Raw genomic sequence first — 20,987 nt, forward strand, 5'->3', positions numbered from 1 at the left:
AAACCCCCTACGACATGTGAGGTTGAAGTATGAAACCTGTGGTAAAACCCTCTACGGCATGTGAGGTTCAAGTATGAAACCTGTGGTAAAACCACATACGGCATGTGAGGTTGAGGTATGAAACCTGTGGCAAAACCCCCTACGGCATGTGCGTTTCAAGTATGAAACCTGTGGTAAAATCCCCTACGGTATGTTAGGTTCAAGTATGAAACATGTGGTAAACCCCCTACGGCATGTGAGGTTCTAGTATGAAACCTGTGGTAAAAGTGCTGTTCAGGTGAAGTACACGTTTGAAATTTTCTTTAGAAAATCTGATAAATTAAATTGTGAGATAAGTTGATGACTGATTCAACAGACGAAAGTAATCAATATGTAACAAAGAGGAAAAGTGTAATCTGAAAACAACAACGCTAGTCAATAATATGTCCGATTCGAGTCATTAAGTAGATGTTTTGTAGGATATGAGACACGATAAATGGATTGTAATACTGTAATTATAGAAGAATATAATTAGACGTATTCGATGACGAAATTCAAAATTATCAAGAAAATTTAGCCCTAACTTCTTCAGGCTTAATTACTGTGTCATTTGATCTCTTGTGAAGAGTTGTATTTTTTGCAATTATACCACATCTCCTTTTTTAATATTAGCTTATCTTTATTGACAGCTAGATTGTTTCTAGCTATTTGTGTTGATCCCTTTTGATCGTCGATTAATTAAACATACTAGATTTATAAATAGTTTGTATTAGGAGGAATTGTTTTTCGTATGAAAGCAGAAACTGGATTTCCAGGATTTAACTATTTTCGACTCTAAAAAAATCGTCTAGTACAGGTATTTAATAGGTGGTTAAATGTCCTACGGCATGTGAAATGCAGGTATGAAACCTTTGGTAAACAATCAGATAAATCAAATAGGTATAAGAAGATGTGGTATGAGTGCCAATGAGGCAACTATCAATCCAAGTCACAATTTGTAAAAGAAATCCATTATAGGTCAAAATACGGTCTTCAACACGAAGCATTGGCTCACACCGAGCAGTAAGCTATAAAGGGCCCCAAAAATGACAAGTGTAAAACCATTCAAACGGAAAAACCAACGGTCTAATTACTAATTTAGTGGCAACAACCCAACAATGGGTTGTTAGATTCGTCTGAAATTTTCAGGGCTGATAGAACTAGACCTAATGCACATTTTAGCCTTGTCAGATTTGCTCCAAATGCTTAAGTTTTTGAGTTATAAGCCAAAAACTGCATTTTACCCCTATGGTCTATTTGTAGCTATGGCGACCATGTTTTTTTGACAAAACAGAATATAAAACACAAACTTTATTCTAGATACCCTAAGGATCATTCAGCTTAAGTTTAGTTGGAATTGGTTCAGTAGTTTCAGAGGAGAAGATGTTTGAAATAGTGTACACCGGACGGACGACAACGGACGCCAAATGATGGCAAAAACTCATATTTTCTTTGGAGAGGTGAGCTAAGAATGGTGATTATACGATTGAACGTGCTTGTCTGACTATTTATAATTATGTTTATATTGAGTGACATGATATTATCGGCAAACTTAACGAATCATCTCGACGGATATCTAGATAGTGTCATATTTAAAAAACGCATGAACTGCTGATTCAATAGAACGATTCCATGTATATTTAATTGTTTCTTTTAAGAATTTTTGAAAAATATACGTTTACTTAAAGGATGGTATACATTTGACAGCTTAAGCCCCATAGAAAGAGTCATATTCCGTGTATAGGCATTATACAATTTTTGATTATGATTAAAAATCGTATATCTTAGACAATACACGAAATACTTGTGCAGCAGACCATTGAAACCAAGGTGACACGGTTTACAAAAACAATATAAGGATTAATAATATTGATCATTTTATTCAAAGAAGTATTTTATGTCTAAATTCTCCGTATAAGTAAAAAATTGTTGTACAAGGAGCGAATTCATCTAGCTGTTTTGATTTTTATGTAACAATGGAGTCAAGTAAAATATAAAAGTAAAACAAATAGATATCTGATAATTTATAAGAAGTATTGTAAAGGGAAAATCAACGAGTGACATCAGTTGTGAATTTTTCTGTCTCCGAATCCACTTCTACTTATAAGTTTTTCTTATATAAAGATCAGGAGATGTGGTACGATAACCAATGAGACAACTATCAACCAAAGGTCAAATTAATTGAATGTAAGCAATGTAAACTAGCTGTCAGTAACTGCGAGTACTCTCATATCTGTACTTTGTATATAGATAAAAGAAGATGTGGTATGAGTGCCAATGAGACAACTCTCCATCCAAGTAAAAATTTATAAAAGTAAACCATTATAGGTGTCTTTTTTGTTGTTAGGGACGTATAAATATCCTGCCACGTCTGGTCTGTGTTTTCGTAAGATGTTTTCTGCTTCGTATCGATCTGAGTTAAGCCCTTTTCAACTGAATTTTATAGTTTAATCTTATGTTGTACTATTACACCATTGTCCAATGTAACGGGGAGGGTTTGGTACCAGCAAACTAGTTTATCCCCGCCACGTGTTATATATGACTGCCCAAGACAGGAACCTGTAGTTCAGTTGTTGTCGTTGGTTGATGTCTGTCATATTTTCTTTTATCTTTATTTTTTTTTAATTAGGCCGTTAGTCTTCTCAATTGAATTGTTTATTTCATATTTTTCATGTCGAGGCCCTCAATATCCGGTTACGGGATGGGTTTTTCACATTGTTGAAGGCCGTACGGTTGCCTTTTATTACTAACATCAACTTAATTGGAACTTTGGTGGATAGTTGTCTCATTGGCAACCACATCACATCTCCTTATCTTTAAATAAAGTAACTATTTTGATGATCTGTCAGCGTTCTTGAGTGCAAGTGTTGCTTTTCTTTTTTAAAAGAAAGCAACTTGTTTTACAAATCGGTTTATACCATGAATACTATCTCGTATACTACGCCGACAATCAGGGCGGAAAAGGTCGCTATGATGGCAATGACGACTTAAAATGAAAACGTGCACGCTCCCAAAATATCATTATCCTCTCTTCTATTTCTTATTTAATATCCGACCATTATGAAAATAGAAACAGAGTTATCAAAAGCCTAACATTCCTTGTGAAATACTTTCTGCATCATTCTGATACCATTCCGTGGACCTGACAAAAAGACAATCCCAGCCATTTTGTCTATTAAAATATTATTATAATTGAAAAAAAAATACGTGGGTAGAAGACCAATGCATAAGTACATGTAACGCAAACAATCAATTTTAAAAAGGGATAATAATTAAATATTATCATATACTTAGAGTAAATAACTTATTATTTTTACAGTATGATAATAGCATTAAATTTGCGTAAATTCCATATTTTCGAATTGGTGCTTAGCGGGCTGATATGAACAATTTATCACATGCTTCCAGCTATTATCACATGCATTTCCGTAACGTTATCGAATGGCATTCCGGCGTTACTCGGCAAATACCGGAAAAATACATCTCAATGGTACGTTTTCAGTGAAAAACATAACAAAGTAGCGTACAAAACAATTATTATAGGAAACAGGAAAATATGTTATGTAAAATGCAAAAACAAAAAAACAAAAATCAAAAAAACAAATGATACAATAAATGCATTTTTTCAAAGTTTCCAGCATAATTTAGAAAGTTACTTTACAAATGTTGACCTTTCAAAACAGTGTTCATTATGTTTTGTTGATTTTTTTTTATCGTTGTTTTCCCCTCTGTTAAGGCATATGAAAGAAAGTTTTCATGTCGGATGTATAACATTTGGCGACCGACGTCCGTACACTTTTCCATTTTTGAACTTCTGCCTGAGAACCACTTAAAAGGATCAATATATAAAACTGTTATTTTTCTCCATTGTTGAAGCATATGATAAAAGGATCATAACATGTAATTTTTCATATCAGATGTTTTATCAGCCCTCGGACAATATCAGACTGATAATGAACCTTTGGCTGATAATACATCTGATATGAAAAATGCCATGTAATAATCTGATATTATCTTAGGTCAACCACAAGAACGATAAATATATGCTGTTTTATTTAAACATTTAATTTGTATTTAAATTCTCGGTATGACTTAAGCACGATTATAAAAGGGACGAATAAATTCGCCGTACCGAAGAGTAACTTTGTTAAATACGTGTATAAAAAATAAAAATGAGAGAGAAGAGAAATTCTAAGACATCAGTCAGTTGTGAGTTGACTATCGTCTCAGAATCCTCTAATTCGCATAAATTATCTTATTAAAACCATTTCATGTAAAACACCGAAACACTGGCTATTTAAGGTGTATTTTCAAATATATATCATACTCAGTGTTTCGGTGTTTCGGAAATGGTTATACTTCGGGAATCTATACGAACTAGAGGATTCTGAGACAATAACCAACTCGCAACTGACACCACTCATTGTACATCAGCTGTATTCTATCTGGAAAGAATATTTAGTCTCGTTTATATATATATATCTCGCAAATGGCACTCAGCAGGTTTTAAGAACATCAGTTGTTCGACCTGTTAGTCAAATGCGTTTTGTTAAAATAGAATTTTTCACTTTTTTTGGTCTTTTGGAAAATGTTGTTTGTGCTGTATTTAGACCCCTCTACCAAGAAATTTGTTTTACATGCACACGTATAAAAATTGCGGTTTTTATCCAACGCAATCATAGGTTTGAACGTTGTTGTCGATTTATACTTTAAATTTATATATTTATTCGTTTTGGCTTGTATTATATTTTCCTTCAGGCTTATATGATCCGTTCATCCTATTTCGACTCTTTAAAATTCAAGAGTCTATCCTAAATTGAGGTAAATTATATGGTCTTCCAAATACCGTTTTGATCCCTAACATCACTGAAGAGACATTAATTGTCGAAATCCGGATATGGTGTACACATTTTTGGACCTCATGTTTGTGGTATACCATATTTTCCACAGGTTTATTGTTTTCTGTTTGGTATTAAATTAATATTAAGATCCGTTTTGTTAGATCTGGTGATCAATTTATTTTGCAATCGCCAATGGCAGTCAGCAAGGTTTAAGAACATCAGTTGTTCGACCTGTTAGTCAAATGTGTTTTGTTAAAATAGACTTTTTCACCTTTTTTGGTCTTTTGGAAATTGTTGTTTGTGCTGTATTTAGACCCCTCTACCAAGAAATTTGTTTTACATGGCTAAATAATAAACTATTGCACACGTATAAAAATTGCGGTTTTTATCCAATGCAATCATAGGTTTGAACGATGTTTTCAATTTATACTTTTAATCTATATATTTTTTTCGTTTGGGCTTGTATTGTATTTTCCTTCAGGTTTATATGATCCGTTCATCCTATTTCGACTCTTTAAAATTCAAGAGTCTATCCTAAATTGAGATAAATTATATGGCCTTCCAAATATCGTTTTGATCCCTAACATCACTGAAGAGACTTTAATTGTCGAAATCCGGATATGGTGTACAAATGTTTGCACCTCATGTTTGTGGTATACCATATTTTCCACAGGTTTATTGTTTTCTGTTTGGTATTAAATTAATATTAAGATCCGTTTTGTTAGATCTGGTGATCAATTTATTTGGCAATCGCCAATGGCAGTCAGCAGGGTTTAAGAACATCAGTTGTTCGACCTGTTAGTCAAATGCGTTTTGTTAAAATAGACTTTTTCACCTTTTTTGGTCTTTTGGAAATTGTTGTTTGTGCTGTATTTAGACCCCTCTACCAAGAAATTTGTTTTACATGCACACGTATAAAAATTGCGGTTTTTATCCAACGCAATCATAGAAAACAACGTTCAAACCTATGATTGCGTTGGATAAAAACCGCAATCTTTCTACGTGTGCATGCAAAACAAATTTCTTGGTAGAGGGGTTACATACAGCACAAACAACATTTTCCAAAAGACGAAAAAAGTGAAAAAGTATATTTAAACAAAACGCATTTGACTAACATGTCGAACAATATATATATATAGATATTGTAATGAATGGTCACACTTTAATCAAATAAATAATTGGTATTTACCTGTCTTATTGACGTATACATCCCCATAACAATGTTGATGTTTATTTGCACATGCAACTGGTTTAACATGCTCCTGTATTAAGCAAGGCTCTATATCTGGACGATGTGTTATTTTCTTTGTTTCTACGTTTATTTTCTCGTAGAAAGTAAAATAACAAAAATACCGAACTCCAAAGAAAATTCAAAACGGAAAGTCCGTTATCAAATGCCAAAATCAAAAGCTCAAACACATCAAACGAATGGAAACAACTGTAGGTGGCACATGTCGAAGGTTGGTGTGGTCTCTTACAATATTCATTATTCTTTATAGATAATGCTATACCTTTAATATATTATCGGAAATTAACTGAATAAATTTAAAAGTATTTTAAGCACAAATGTTTGGACAGTGTTTTCATTGTGAAATTGAATAACAAATCGCAGTGTTACACATACAATTAAATTATCTGCTTTCAGAACATCATAAAAAGTACACCAGTAAGAAAAGTCCATCGCCGCTTCCTCTTTGGAAAGCCTTGTAAACACCAAAAGGCTAGATGTGAGTCTTAAATAAATTCCGCAGACTAATTTCTTCTCATCTGTCACTTTCAGATTTCAAATATAATTTTACCATGCGATTTACTTATTCCAATACATCTGTAGCTTTTATGACCACTTAAAAAATTGACATTACAATAAAAACGATAGAAGTATAATCAGAAAAAATACACCATAACATATAAGTCTAATAAAACAAACAACATCATGCCAAAAAGAAAAACGCTAAAAAGACAAACAATCATAACAAAACATTACATTACATGGAAATGAACTTAGATCGAGAACAATAACCAAGCCATCTCCCTCCCCCTACCCCTTAACCCCCCCCCCCCCCCCCCAAAAAAAAACAGGGGTGAAATCAAGAAATGTAAGCAGTTCCTGATTTATTAGTGACACCCATTGTGTTGCTCATGGAAGTAAATCTTTTTACGGTCTTAAGGATCGCATACCATTATGAAAATATCTGAAAAAAATATGAAAATATACTGACCAGATTTTAATTAAAATGTCCGAACAGTGCCAAACAGATACCATAGTAAAACATATGACTAATCACTTGACGTCCATTTTCACTGAACTAGTACACATTTTTGTTAAGGAGCCAGTTGACGCCCGCCTCCGGGTGTGGGATTACCTCGTTGTGTTGAAGACCCATTGGTGGCCTTGGGCTGTTTTCTGCTCTTTGGCGGGTTGTTGTCTCTTTCACAGATTCCCCATTTCCATTCTCAATTTTACTTATGAATATAGACAGTGTTAAGGGACAACACACTTATGGATATAGACACGGTTAAAGGACAAAACTCTTATGGATATAGACAAGGTTAAGGGACAAAACTCCTATGGATATAGACAAGGTAAGGGACAAAACTCCTATGGATATAGACAAGGTAAGGGACAAACCTCGTATGGATATAGACAAGGTTAAAGGACAAAACTCTTACGGATATAGACAAGGTTAAAGGACAAAACTCTTACGGATATAGACAAGGTTAAAGGACAAAACTCTTACGGATATAGACAAGGTTAAAGGACAAAACTCTTACGGATATAGACAAGGTTAAGATACAAAACTCTTATAGATATAGACAAGGTTAAAGGACAAAACTCCTATGGATATAGACAAGGTCAAGGGACAAAACTCTTACGGATTTAGACAAGGTTAAGGGACAAAACTCTGATGGAAATAGACAAGGTTAAAGGACAAAACTCTTACGGATATAGACAAGGTTAAGGGACAAAACTCTTATGGATATAGACAAGGTTAAGGGACAAAACTCTTAAGGATATACACAAAGTTAAGGGACAAACCTCTTATGGATAGAGACAAGGTTAAGAGACAAAACTCGTATGGATATAGACAAGGTTAAGGGACAAAACTCTTATGGATATAGACAAGGTTAAGTGACAAAACTCCTATGGATATAGACAAGGTAACGGAACAAAACTCTTATGGATATAGAAAAGGTTAAGGGACAAAACTCCTATGGATATAGACAAGGTTAAGGGACAAAACTCCTATGGATATAGACAAGGTTAAGGGACAAAACTCCTATGGATATAGACAAGGTTAAGGGACAAAACTTTTAAAACTCACTGATGCGTTTGTGTCAATCCTATTGATAAATACTTTCAAGCTTTTAATTAACGCGATAACTAGTATTTAATTCTTCATTAGTTTTAGTCTGAGAAATCAAGGTTCTGTATGTGCCTGTCCCAAGTCAGGATCCTGTAATCCCGTGGTTGTCGTTTTTTGTCGCTTATCATATTTGTTGTTCGTTCATTGTTTTGCACATAGATCAGATGGTTTGTTTTATCGTCAAAATTGTTTTACATTTGTCATTTTGGGGCCTTTTATAGCTGACTATGCGGTATGGATTTTGCTTATTGTTGAAGACCGTACGGTGACCTATAGTTGTTAACTTTTATGTAATTTGGTCTCATTTGCAATCATACAACATCTTCTTATTTTTATATCTATTTATAAGTTCAAATTGGACTTTCGGTAACTGAGTTCTCCTAATATATCGGTACATTGTGTTTACGCCCTTTTTATTGTGCTTAGTACCGATATGATGACTCAAACTCTTTCCGGCAAGTGATTTTTACATTTTGAATGTGTTTTTTCGAAGCCAGTAGCCTGTTAGCTAATGGTTATCGTTGACTTTGTTGGCACATGTCATTATTATATTGCAAGCTTTGGCGTAGTATAAATCAATTCGATGATTTCTCTTTTGAATTGTCTCACATTTTGTCATCCCGGTACCTTTTATAAGTTGCCATACGGCATGGGTTTTGCTCATTGTTGAAAGCCGATTGTTACGATGATTTGTTATTAACCACACCTTTGTCTTTTATTTTGGTCTTTAATGAAAAGTTATCTCATTGACAATCATACAACATCTTGTTTTTATATATATAAAGCATTCATTTGATGAAACCAACAACTACAAACACATTACTGACTCGAGAGTTACATGTATATTCCGCAATTAAAGTCTATATACCATTAAAGACTAAAAAGCCATCAAACCTCTTAGATAGGTTAATTTCAAATTGCCAGTTACAGTACTTGAAAGGTTTAAACTTTTAATAAGTGTTTCTCGTTTCTCGTTTTTTATATAGATTAGACCGTTTTTTACACAAAACGTGAGTTCACACGTACATATAAGTATGTATTGTTTATATATAAGCAAGTCTAAATTGAAAACAACGTTCAAACCTATGATGGCGTTGGATAAAAACCGCAATTTTTATACGTGTGCATGCAAAACAAATTTCTTGGTAGATGGGTCTAAATACAGCACAAACAATATTTTCCAAAAGACCAAAAAAGTGAAAAAGTATATTTTAACAAAACATTTGACTAGCAGGTCAAACAACGGATTTTCTTAAACCGTGCTAACTGCCATGTCGTTGTGTTTATATATAAGTACATATAAGTATGTATGTGTTTGTGATGACAATCCTTCTCACTTTTGAAAAAAAAATCGTAGTTCTGAGCACTCAAACGTACGTACTTAACACATACATACTTATATGTACGTGTGAACTCACGTTTTGTGTAACAATTCAAACAGGAAAATCAACGGTCTAATCTATATAAAAAACGAGAAACGAGAAACACCAATTACTTCCCTATACACAATACAAACTACATTGTTCAAAATTAACCACAATGTACAGTGTTTGAAAAAAATGGAAGTTTTTATATATCTTTTATAAAACCTTAAATTTTAAAACCATACAACATCTATCAATCATCAGGTCCGAGTACACAGTTATCTTTTTTCGTTGTCCATATAGTCCCTAGTGCGGACAGTGTGTTACTTGCCAGTTTTTTTTATACCCCTTCCAAATTTATTTCTCCATGTTTTATGCCTCAAATAGCAAGTAAGGGGGAGGGGGGGGGGTGAAATTACACTGTAAAAAAAATTATGGGTCATGAATTTTAAAGTAAAGTAGTGATTTGGTCCAGCTGAAAAAGGTTAAAAATTAGCACTTCGGAAGCTGTCAAAAGATTTCAAGACCCCCTTAACATAAAATTGTCCATATTTTGAGTTAGAGCCGATGAAGTTTTCTTTAATTTAGATATAATTTGTCCCAAAAGTAGTACAACACACTGTAAAAATATTATTGAGAAAGCGCAGGTGGGATGTTTTTCATTTATTGTCTAAAAGAAATGCACTACGAAATAACTGTGTACTCGGACCGTCATTCACCATTCACTACACACTTTACATTATACACGTTAATGGGAAATTTTCACAATTCAAGTATAATTAAGAAGATGTGGTATGAGTGCCAATGAGACAACTCTCCATCCAAGTCACAATGCATAAAAAGTAAACAGTTATAAGTCCAAGTACGGCCTTCGACACGGAGCCTTGGCTCAAACCGAACAGCAAGCTATAAAGGGCCCCAAAATGACTAGTGTAAAACAATTCAAACAGGAAAACCAACTGTCTAATCTATAAAACGAGAAACAAGAAACAATTATGAACCACACCAATAAACGACAAGCACTGAACAACAGGCTCCTGACTTTGGACATTTGCATACAAATGCAGCGGGTTTAAATGTTTTAACAGTTGCCAACCTTCACCCTAACCTAAGACAGCAGTGTAACATTACAACACTGGTCTGTATGCAATCACAATGCTCAGTTTGAACCTTTTCCGATTATATATATTTTGGGGAGAAGAATAATATATAAAAGTTATAATAAGTATTCATATGCTTTTATTCAAAGTATGAAACGAATACACGGAGAAAACACGTATGTAAACCATTTTACATTTTGTTTCCCAATTATTTTTTTATACGTCAGGTTAAACAGAAATAGAAAGTCAATTAAACACACCAAGGCATGTTCAAGAACCACTCATTACACAACAGTGTTAGTAATCGTAAGTAAAATCATCGGTCGGGTCGTCGTTGCGGCAGAACTTTTTACATTGTCTATCAGATTTTCTACAGACGTCCTTGCACTTCTTCCTTTTGTTTTTGTTCTTGTAGTCCTGGTTACAATTTGATTTACATCTGTCAATTCTTCGGCGACAGATGTCCAGACAGTCTCTCGTCAATTGTGCACCTTTGACCTCTACCATTAGCACCATAGCTACCATCAACATAACAACGAGAACTTTGGTCTGAAATAATAAAAATAAACGTAAACAGTACTTTCGATGTAGATTTACGATTTTGTCTTTTGATTGACTTTTTACAAGGAAAGAACATGATCATGCGCTATGGTGTGTTTTAAGTGTTGAAATTCACTGCATGCTGAGCTTATTTGATATAAATATACTGATTGGATGATTAGAAATGTTTGTGATGACAATCTTTCTCACTTTTGAAAAAAAAAATCGTAGTTCTGTGCACTAAAACGTACTTTCTAAACACATACATACTTACAGGTACGTGTGAACTCACGTTTTGTGTACTAAAACATGAGTACTTTACACCTGCATATTTCTACATACATATGTACTAAGTCTTATAGCTATATGCTATCTACATATACTGACCGACTTTAGAAACGCAACACTAGATCATTCTTTCTAAATTTTGGAATAAATGTGGCACCGTCAAAGGCAATGACTGCCTGTAACAAACACCAATTGAAAATAATTGTCAGAATGGTCAACCAATTCTTTTTGACATGTTTTACAATGTAGGTTCTGTTTTACACCTTCTGATTTTGCTTTGTTCCACCCATTACAATAGGTTTTGGCAATAACGCGGTTTAAACTTTAGGGCTTTAAAAGTTTTTCTTGAGTCGACTCTTTAGAAGTTCGGTTTTTGGGAAACATTTATGGCAAGAATCTGTGCGCAATGGCATTCGACAATTTGATAAGCAGTTTACGTTGCGGCCGTAAACATGAATCACAAATGACGTTGCGTGATCAAATTCTTTTGACGTTGCATTGTCACAACATGTTGATCTGGTCATCGGTGGTCAGCATCAAATCCCGTCTACCTGTATCATTGTCCGAATGACAGTAAGACGAGTTTCTGAAGTCAAACTGTGGTTCCAGAATGTCACGTTTTTCTGTTCGCAGTATTCTTATGGGCTGATTCAGTTTTTTATTCCTCAGTCTTGGCAATATGGAGATGCAACATTTTTAAACTGATTTAACTGTGGCCAAGGATTGCAAGAGCTGTTTCAAGAAGCAAAAAAAAACTGAAAAAATATTTTATTGGTTCCAAATTTCGCTTTCAGAAATTCGTGCGACTTCAAAATTCTGGAATGTTCAATAACCACAGGTAAGTCAGATAATGATTTTTTTCTAAAGAGAAAGAAGTATGATAAGCATGAAAAGTAGTTGTATGAGAATCAAACATGATTTAGTAAAAAAAAATCAACAAAATGAGTGTTGCGTTTTTAAAGTCAGTCAGTATATATAATAAATGTACAGCTACCAAGAACAGGAGCATTGAACACTTATTGACGTTTAAACCCAACACATTCCGAATATGCCTGTCCCTATCAGGAGCCTGTTATATTCAGTGGTTTTCGATGGTGTATGTCTGTAATACCTGTTTTTTTTAAATTGTTTTGATTTAACTTAGACCGTTGGTTTTCGCATTTAAATTGTTCCACACTTTGTCATGTCGGAGACTGTTATAGCTCACTTTACAGTATAGGTTTTGCCCATTGTTGAAGGCCGTACGGCGACATGAAATTGCTCACATCCACGTTATTTGAACTCAGGTAAATAATTGTCTCATTATGAGTCATACCCTTATTTTTTTGTGTGGTGAAATCCAGTGAACGTGAATTAAATTTTACATTTCTATTGTCAACTGATAGAGTATTTTTCAACTGATGTTTTATTCTAAGGCATTTAGTATTTGTCAAGTGAATTTAACCAAATTTTATTTTACTTAGGCACGTTGTTTTGATTTTGTTAATACTTTTCCTTACATTTCCTTCCCTAAGGGGATTGGGAAAGGGAAAAGTTAGGGTCAATTTGTTCTAAATTTGTCTCACACAACGCTCATTTCAAAGTATTATTTTCAGTTAATCTGTTATTTACTGATATATCACATTCTTTTATGGTTGTGGCCTGTTATTTATTTCGTGCATGCATAGATATTTCTCGTATCGCACTGCACGGAGTGTGATACGAAAAAGTGATCCGAAAATCTGCGTTAATTTGTCATGATTGGCTTCTCTAGCATCACAAGACGATATTACGGCATTTCCATTGGCTACTCCTTATAGGTCATTGATGAATTTGAAAGGTTAAGACGCCTGGCGATGTACATTTCGTCCATGGCAACGAACATGTGTGATTTCTTCAATAATATACAAAACACTCACACATTTCACCTGACTATCTTCTTTTTGTCAAATTTTATTACATTCTGAAGCGTACAAAAGTCTTAAGTTGTCTGATGTTAAAGTTTGACACCGGAAAAGGACATATGACGTCATACTGGAATGTGCAAAAGACCAGATCAACATTTCGCGGAATTTGTAATTTAACACATTGAGATTGTTGACCATAAGAGAAATAGCTCTAACAACATCTGAAAATTGGATATCGCTTGATATCAACTCTCGTTATTTAATTTAAATAGTAATAACAAACGCGCCAAAATCTCGTTCATTATTATATTGAAATTAAATAACTCGAGTTGATATCAAGCGATATCCCATTCTCACTCGTTATGAAACCTATAAGTATCACAGGAAAGTAAATTAGCTTTCAATTTTGTAAAATTTAAAAAATTCTCTCCTATCATCCGATAACTACAGTAAAAGAGTACCTTTCTGGTTAGGGAAATAACTTGAATCAAGCGAATTAGAATAGAACTACAATTATTTCATCTTTTCTCTGGTCATTAAATGTTTCAATCAAAAGCTTTTTATGTCAATAAAATCGAAATAGTTTCATTAACAAAAGTATGCCTTGTGCACCTTTTAAAGAGAAAATCAGATACTATTAATTTTAAAAATGGTGTTTTTTAACTCACGTTTTGGATGTTCGGCTTCGATTTAATTTAAAACAATGATTAAAAGTGAGTATTCTAGCAATATTTCTAGCAATATTTGATTTCAAGACTTATATAAGTAATTATCATGAATCAGATAAAAGAAGATGTGGGATATACCAGTCTGTCAATGGCATAGAAACCCAGCAACACAAATAAACAAAAGACATCTAAAAGTCATCATAAAGTCTTCAGTAATAGACATGTGTCTACACAATATATTACTTTCTTAATCGTTTCAAGTCTAAAACAAAGTGGGAAAAATAACAAGGATTTTATAAGATTTTCAAATATGGCTTTTTAAAATATAGGTAATAAAATTGTGAGATGATAAGTAGTGGTAAGCGGCCAAAAATTTTGATGGCACTACATGGATAAAACCAGAGGATTCCGAATATCTGACAAAAATTCAAAAACAAGAGGAGCGAACATCCTTAATTACTCCATGCACATTATGTGCCAGTCTTTGTAAGAATCAGGCAATTTAGAAAAACATTAAAACATGGCCGAACAAAACCCACCGACCTAACCATCATATTTTGAAGTTACCCTCATCCTTAGTTAGAAATGGTAGGTATTTTGTTGCTGCGTGTCTGGTATTTCGAGAAATCTGAAGATAACTTTTGGTTAGAATGATAGCAAATTATGGAGTTAGCTCCCCTTAATTGTTAATTTCTAGTGCATTTCAATCAAATTATATCTTGAATTACCAGAACAAGAAAAGGAAACAAATGTTTTATTCGTGCATCATTATACATTTTGAACATAAATCAATGTCAACTTGAGTGGGTTTTGGTTAATCAGGTTTTCACCACTGCCTGATTCTTAGGCAGACTGGCACTTAATATCCTTATTTTTAACTTCTGGTGAAACTACAGTAAAACATGTATATAATGGTAACCATATAAAATTAACCTTATAGGAGATGTGACCTTTATTCACATTATAGTAGTTTGATACCGACTTGACTTTTCATATTTTGCGGGGGGCGAGGTTTAAAAAAATGTTTCAGAAGGGAAATGAAAAAAATCAAAAAAATCATGGTTTGTTTCCATTAAATATTTGGTGAAAAAAAAAACAAATTCTTGTTCATGTATCTATTTGAATAAAATGTCTTTTTTTTATTAGAGTCGAGAAAAAACAATTGTTTGTCTGGAGAGAAAAAAAAAAAATTGAAAATATTTACAACCTAAATAAATCAAATCTTACCTGCATTTTCAAAATCTGCTTTGCTAGAATCTGTGAAATTTCAGAATACTGATAATTACAGCTTTGTTTCTTATATATACAACCCGGAGACTGCTCCGAGCTTTCGCTTAATACAATTTAATTAGTAATTTTAAACAGAAAAAATTAAACGCCAAATTTAATGATGCCGAACCAGCTATATACCAAATGTTGCCATTAACCAAAGATAATAATCTATCATACATGTATGTAAAAATATGCTGTCTTTGTATTCTATTTAGTATGCAGTATTCACAGCCCCTTAGAGGGTACCCTACACTTTTTGTTTGACTAAAACAGTTTTGGCTCGTTTAATTTTCATAAAATTTTGACAAAATATTTACTTTGACTGTTGACAAAAATTAAAAAAAAATCAAAAAATTTGAACCACATACTTCACAGGATTATCATGGGATATATAGCAGTTTGGCAAACACTAAATTTGTTCCGATAATGATAGTTTTATTGGAATACATTTAAAATTTGTTCCGATAATGATAGTTTTATTGGCAGCTTCTAACAATTGATCTAGTCAATAAATATTTGGCCAAGAACAGTAGTGTTTTGGTAAATAATATGACCTTAAATGTATGTATACAGGACATCATAAAACAACGTTCAACCTTGTAAGGGACTCCAAAATGACCTGTTAACAGTAATTTTTGTTTTAATTTTCGTTCAAAATAACAGCTTGATAACGGAGTGCTTTTTGTATACATGCATAGAAAAAAAAAATAGGAAAGCAACACATTATTATATTTATCCTTTTATTTGTACAATAATTGACTGATAGCAGGGCAACGCGGAATATTTTAAAATCACACATATCAGCGTTGAAACATTTATATTATGCTTATAAGAATAAATAAAAAGACTGTAAATGCAGCTGAAAATCTTCAAGGGCATGAAAGAAATGTTCACAAGCGTTGAACATATATTATGCATTCAAGAACATAGATGCGAAATTATTAAACAAGAGCATGCTCTTACAAACTTTTTGCTTGTCAAATTGTTATATATTCTTTATGGATATGGTATGTGCTAACACGCCTGCCAAGATATATATATATATAAATATATATAAAAAACTACTTGTTACATTATTTATTATAAAATACACATGGGAAATTATAGATGAAAGAAAAATTCAATTTATAGATGCATTACTTTCTACTAGAAGAAAAACAAGAAAAAAAAAACAGAGAAAGAGAGAGAGAAAGTTGAAAACAGAAAGGAGAGAGAGGGAGATGCTATATATTTAGGCAAAGTACTAATTTATTATATTCCACAAACGTTTTGAATAATATACTAGTATACTTAGTCTAGTAATTAATATGTACATGTAACACCATTGCCGTAGGAATTAAACATTTAATTTGCATTGGTCATCTGATTAACCATGCTTTAAATTTTTATCTGATATATCATAACAAGTTTTATGATCTATAAATATTACATTTACGTGTACCACCTGTTGAGAATACATACCCAGGTAATGGGACGACCATTTGCTAATCTGGGAGGGGCAGGATGCCCAGGTAATGGGACGACCATTTGATAATCTGGGAGGGGCAGGATGCCCAGATGCATGACCCGAACCTTACTTATATTCTTGCGTTAAAATAAAAACTTTAAGTAGTTTTGTTTTCCATTGATATTTAGTTATTAAGTCATACGAATTCTAACTCGAATGAGTCTGCGCCCTCTAGCGGTCTATATAGCCTATCGAGGTTAATGTAGCAAACGGAAATCAGTCGGAGATCGGCAGAATATAACAACTGACATTATTTGGGTTATATGCAGTCTTCACTAATTATCTCCTTTAATTGTCAGAAGGATTTTCCTGTCACTTGCGAGAAAAATTACAATAATTATTGCTTTTTGAAAAAAGCAATGATTCTTTTCGAGATAATTAGTATGAGGGTCTGGATGGGGGATCCTTTATTACTTTATTCTTTTATTTGATAGACCATTTTTCTCTATTTTTTATATTTTAGCACCCCATTATTCTCTATTCTTTATTTTTTAACCCATTTTTCTGTCTATTTTTATTTTACTTTGTCCTTTTAAATGCTTCACTTTTTGTCTACAATTCTCTATTTTTTAAATCCCACAAAGAGAACACAGTCTTACGTCGAAGAATAAAGGAATGCATTGACGAGCTAAATGAAAATTCTTATCAATGATTTTTTAAATTTTGGAACAAAGTTCAATTAAATTGTTATTTATTAATTTCCACAATTGATGGACAAGAAGTACTTTTACCTTCAGTACTATTGGCATTTTCGTGGCGGTGAGTTTTTATTGGGAAGCCGGAATTCCCGGAGAGGACCACGGACTTTCGGCAGGAAAATTGGCAATCCTAGTCTATTAAGATTGGGGTCTTACGCACCTACCTAGTGCGGTGCTCGAACTCACAACCTCAGTGTTGGCAGGCTATAGACTGTGGTCAATCGTAGATGATTATTAAGACCACTCTGCCATTGAGGACCTTCCGCCATCAAAAATGCGACATTTAGTATTGTAATTAGCGCAAGCATACTTTGGTAGTTAATCAAGTAGTATGTTAAGATTTAACCAATGGCCATCTTCTTGGTTTCACACAAGTATGCAAGAATGTAACAATTATTCTTGTCTAGTTTAATCCAGTTTTATTTTACGTTTGAATGTTTAAAGACCTTTGTTAAAAAAATTTGTAGCGTTTGGTAATAATATGAATAAATAATTGTGATAAAATACCAGGGAAAAAATACAAAACTTTTAAATTGAATTTAAAAAGTCCAAAGACTTACGTTTAAGCTTATAAATTTAAAAGAACTGCGCGGATGAATTAATCATTAGGGAACGAATATATAATTGTGAAGGGGGGAGGGAGTGTATGGTTTTATGTTTTTTTGCTTAACAAAAGTAGTTTGATACCCAACTCTAAAGAAATATGATATTTTGATCAGGGAGAAATAAAGAATATTTGAAAGTTTTTGCCATTTGATTTAATGTTAAGTCCTTACACAATTTGTTTTCGATACAAATATGTTTTAATGCTTACGTGGTACAAAAAATAAAAATATTACAGAACGGAAAAATAACCATAAACACCCACCTCCCTTCAAAGTTTAATGGTCGTTCACTTATGCCATTAGTCTACAACAACTTTTTTATGTGCCTGTGGCAATCAAGAAAAACAGTAAGATTTGTTGTTAATTCTCTGTGTATCCTTGTGTTTCAGAGACCAACTTACGTAGCAGTTAACAACTATAGATCACCGTACGGCCTTCAACAATGAGCAAAACCCATACCGCATTGTAAGGTATAAAAGTTCATATGTCGACGGAAGCCCATTAAAAGACTGTTTAGTGTGACGTCCATTTTCACTGAACTAGTACACATTTGTGTTTAGGTGCCAGCTGAAGCCCGCCTCCGGGTGCGGGATTTTCTCGCTGTGTTGAAGGCCCATTGGTGGCCTTGGGTTGTTTTCTGCTCTTTGGTCGGGTTGTTGTCTCTTTGACACATTCCCCATTTCCATTCCCAATTTTATAATGATTTACTCGCATGGTACTAATTCTTTGTATACAAATGTCAAAAATTTCGGCCAACCCAGACCTTTTAGATAAAGTTATTAATTGTAGAGACTTAAATAATATATTGTCGTTAAAGCCTTTGCGTTAGTAAAATAAAAGAGAAATATAATATTTTAAATATTTTTAATAGTTATGATGAAAAAAGTAAATTGTTACTTTATGGAAAACTTTATTTAGCTTCATGAGTACTCAATAAGAAAATGCTTTACTAAACTGAGAATAAGTGACTTTATAATCAAAGAATTGCAAGTATAAAAATTATAGAAAGGATAAACTATGACGATAACCTGTGTCAATGCTGGAGAAGGAGAAACACCCCCTCTTTGAGATAGACTCAAGCTAGCAGCCACTCGCTAGTGGCTAGCAGCCACTCCGCTATCAGCCAGTTTTCAGATACATGTATGTCTATAAACCTAAAAGTTGCATACGACTCAAACGTTTTTATACTATAAATCCATTCGAATAACTTTTAACGCTTTTTAATTTAACAGTCATAGACACTTTGCATGAGTTTCAGGGGCCGATCCAGGATTTTTGAAAGGGAGCGTAATTGCCAAACACGTTATATATACCGCCGATCGGAGCGAGGCAAACAATTATTGGACGATTTCATGCCAAAAAAAAAAGATATTATTTCCGTCACTGAATTTTACATCTTCATATCCTAATCAAGAAATAAAAGACAATCGCATGTTTTATAAACACACCGTGGTGCACGTGACAAAAAAATTCAGGTGGGATATAGCACGGATTTTTGTTTATAAATATGTTTAAAGTTGGGGTCTGACACCGTACACCAACCTTATTTTCATAAAAAAAATCCCATGGCAATACTTTTCCCCCACACAAGGTTCAAACGGAAGTTGGGGATCTTAGCGCTGCTTGAAAATAAAATCCAGTTGGGGTTTAGGACTTTTTTTTTAATAGGTCCAAAAGTGGGGTATGACACCCTACGTCACCCTTACTTTCTGAGTTCATAAACATTTAGGTGCAAATGGAAGTTGGGGACCTTAGGCCTGCTTGACCAATAATCCAGGTGGGATATAGCACGGATTTTGTTTAATAGGTCCAAAGTTGGGGTCTGACACCCTATCAACCCTCAATTTCTGAGTTAAAAAAAGAACTTTTATGTTCACACTACGTGCAAACGGAAGTTTGGATTCTTAGACCTGCTTTATAAAAAAAAATCAAGGTGGGGTATAGCACAGATTTGTTTTTAAAAATAGGTCCAAAGTTGGGGTCTGACACCCTACTCCGCCCTAACTTTCTGAGTTCATAAAAAAATTTCCTACGGCAATTTTTGTTCTACACTAAGTACAAACGGAATAATTTTGATAAGAATCAGTTACATTATCCTTTTCGGGTCTTAAACATAAAGCTAAGCAAGTAAGTACGGGCTTACGGGAGCGAATTTTAGGTACGATTCCCACCCTAGGCATTCATTTATATCGACTGGTGCAAAGCAGGCAGTTTAGCTTGGTGGCCCGCACCGACTCTGTTGTTCCTATGTCAAAAAATTCAGGCAGCCGCGTCAGGTCTGTCCATCTTTCTTTTTCTTTACAAAGTCTAGATACAATAAAACCATGGTATAATTGTGAAAATTATACCATAAATAGCTATTCGGTGATTGAGATTTATACACTAGTTGCATCCCCATAGGTTCCATTGTACGGTATAGGTTAATAATTAATTACCTTACACAAACTACTTTGATTACTTAAAATAAACCCTTCGTCCAATCAAAACTAAGCGCTGTTACAGAGACAAAACAAGAACATATTAAAGTATGAACACAACTTTTTATTTTTGTAGCGTAGAATTATTGTTACTTTTACGAACTGTTTTACAAGAGACAGAGCATACGGACAGCTTTTTAACACAATTTTGCAAATAAATATTTCTGATGGAAAATTCAATAACATGCAACAAGAAATTTTCATTTTTTTCATAACTATTTACGATTCTATTTACACTCCAAAGTGTTGACTGTTAAAGTCTTAAAGCATGCAGCACGATGCTTGTAACATTGAAAACATACACTATTGTCTTTAAATAAATGAACAGGAGATGACATTTTAAAATTCATTGAGTAGT

At 33.5% G+C, this 20,987-nt stretch overlaps 1 long non-coding RNA gene across 1 annotated transcript; it reads right to left on the bottom strand.

Moving 5' to 3' along the window:
* Window positions 1-10,810: 10,810 nt before the first annotated feature.
* Window positions 10,811-15,384, bottom strand: LOC127722374 (uncharacterized). The gene is made up of 2 exons (XR_007991710.1): window positions 15,298-15,384; window positions 10,811-11,237 (listed from the first exon to the last, which is right to left on the bottom strand). It is a non-coding gene; the product is annotated as an uncharacterized LOC127722374 (long non-coding RNA).
* Between the last annotated feature and the right edge of the window lie 5,603 nt (window positions 15,385-20,987).

Source organism: Mytilus californianus, unplaced genomic scaffold (genome assembly GCF_021869535.1).
Source record: "Mytilus californianus isolate M0D057914Y unplaced genomic scaffold, xbMytCali1.0.p SCAF_12, whole genome shotgun sequence".
NCBI lineage: Eukaryota > Metazoa > Mollusca > Bivalvia > Mytilida > Mytilidae > Mytilus > Mytilus californianus.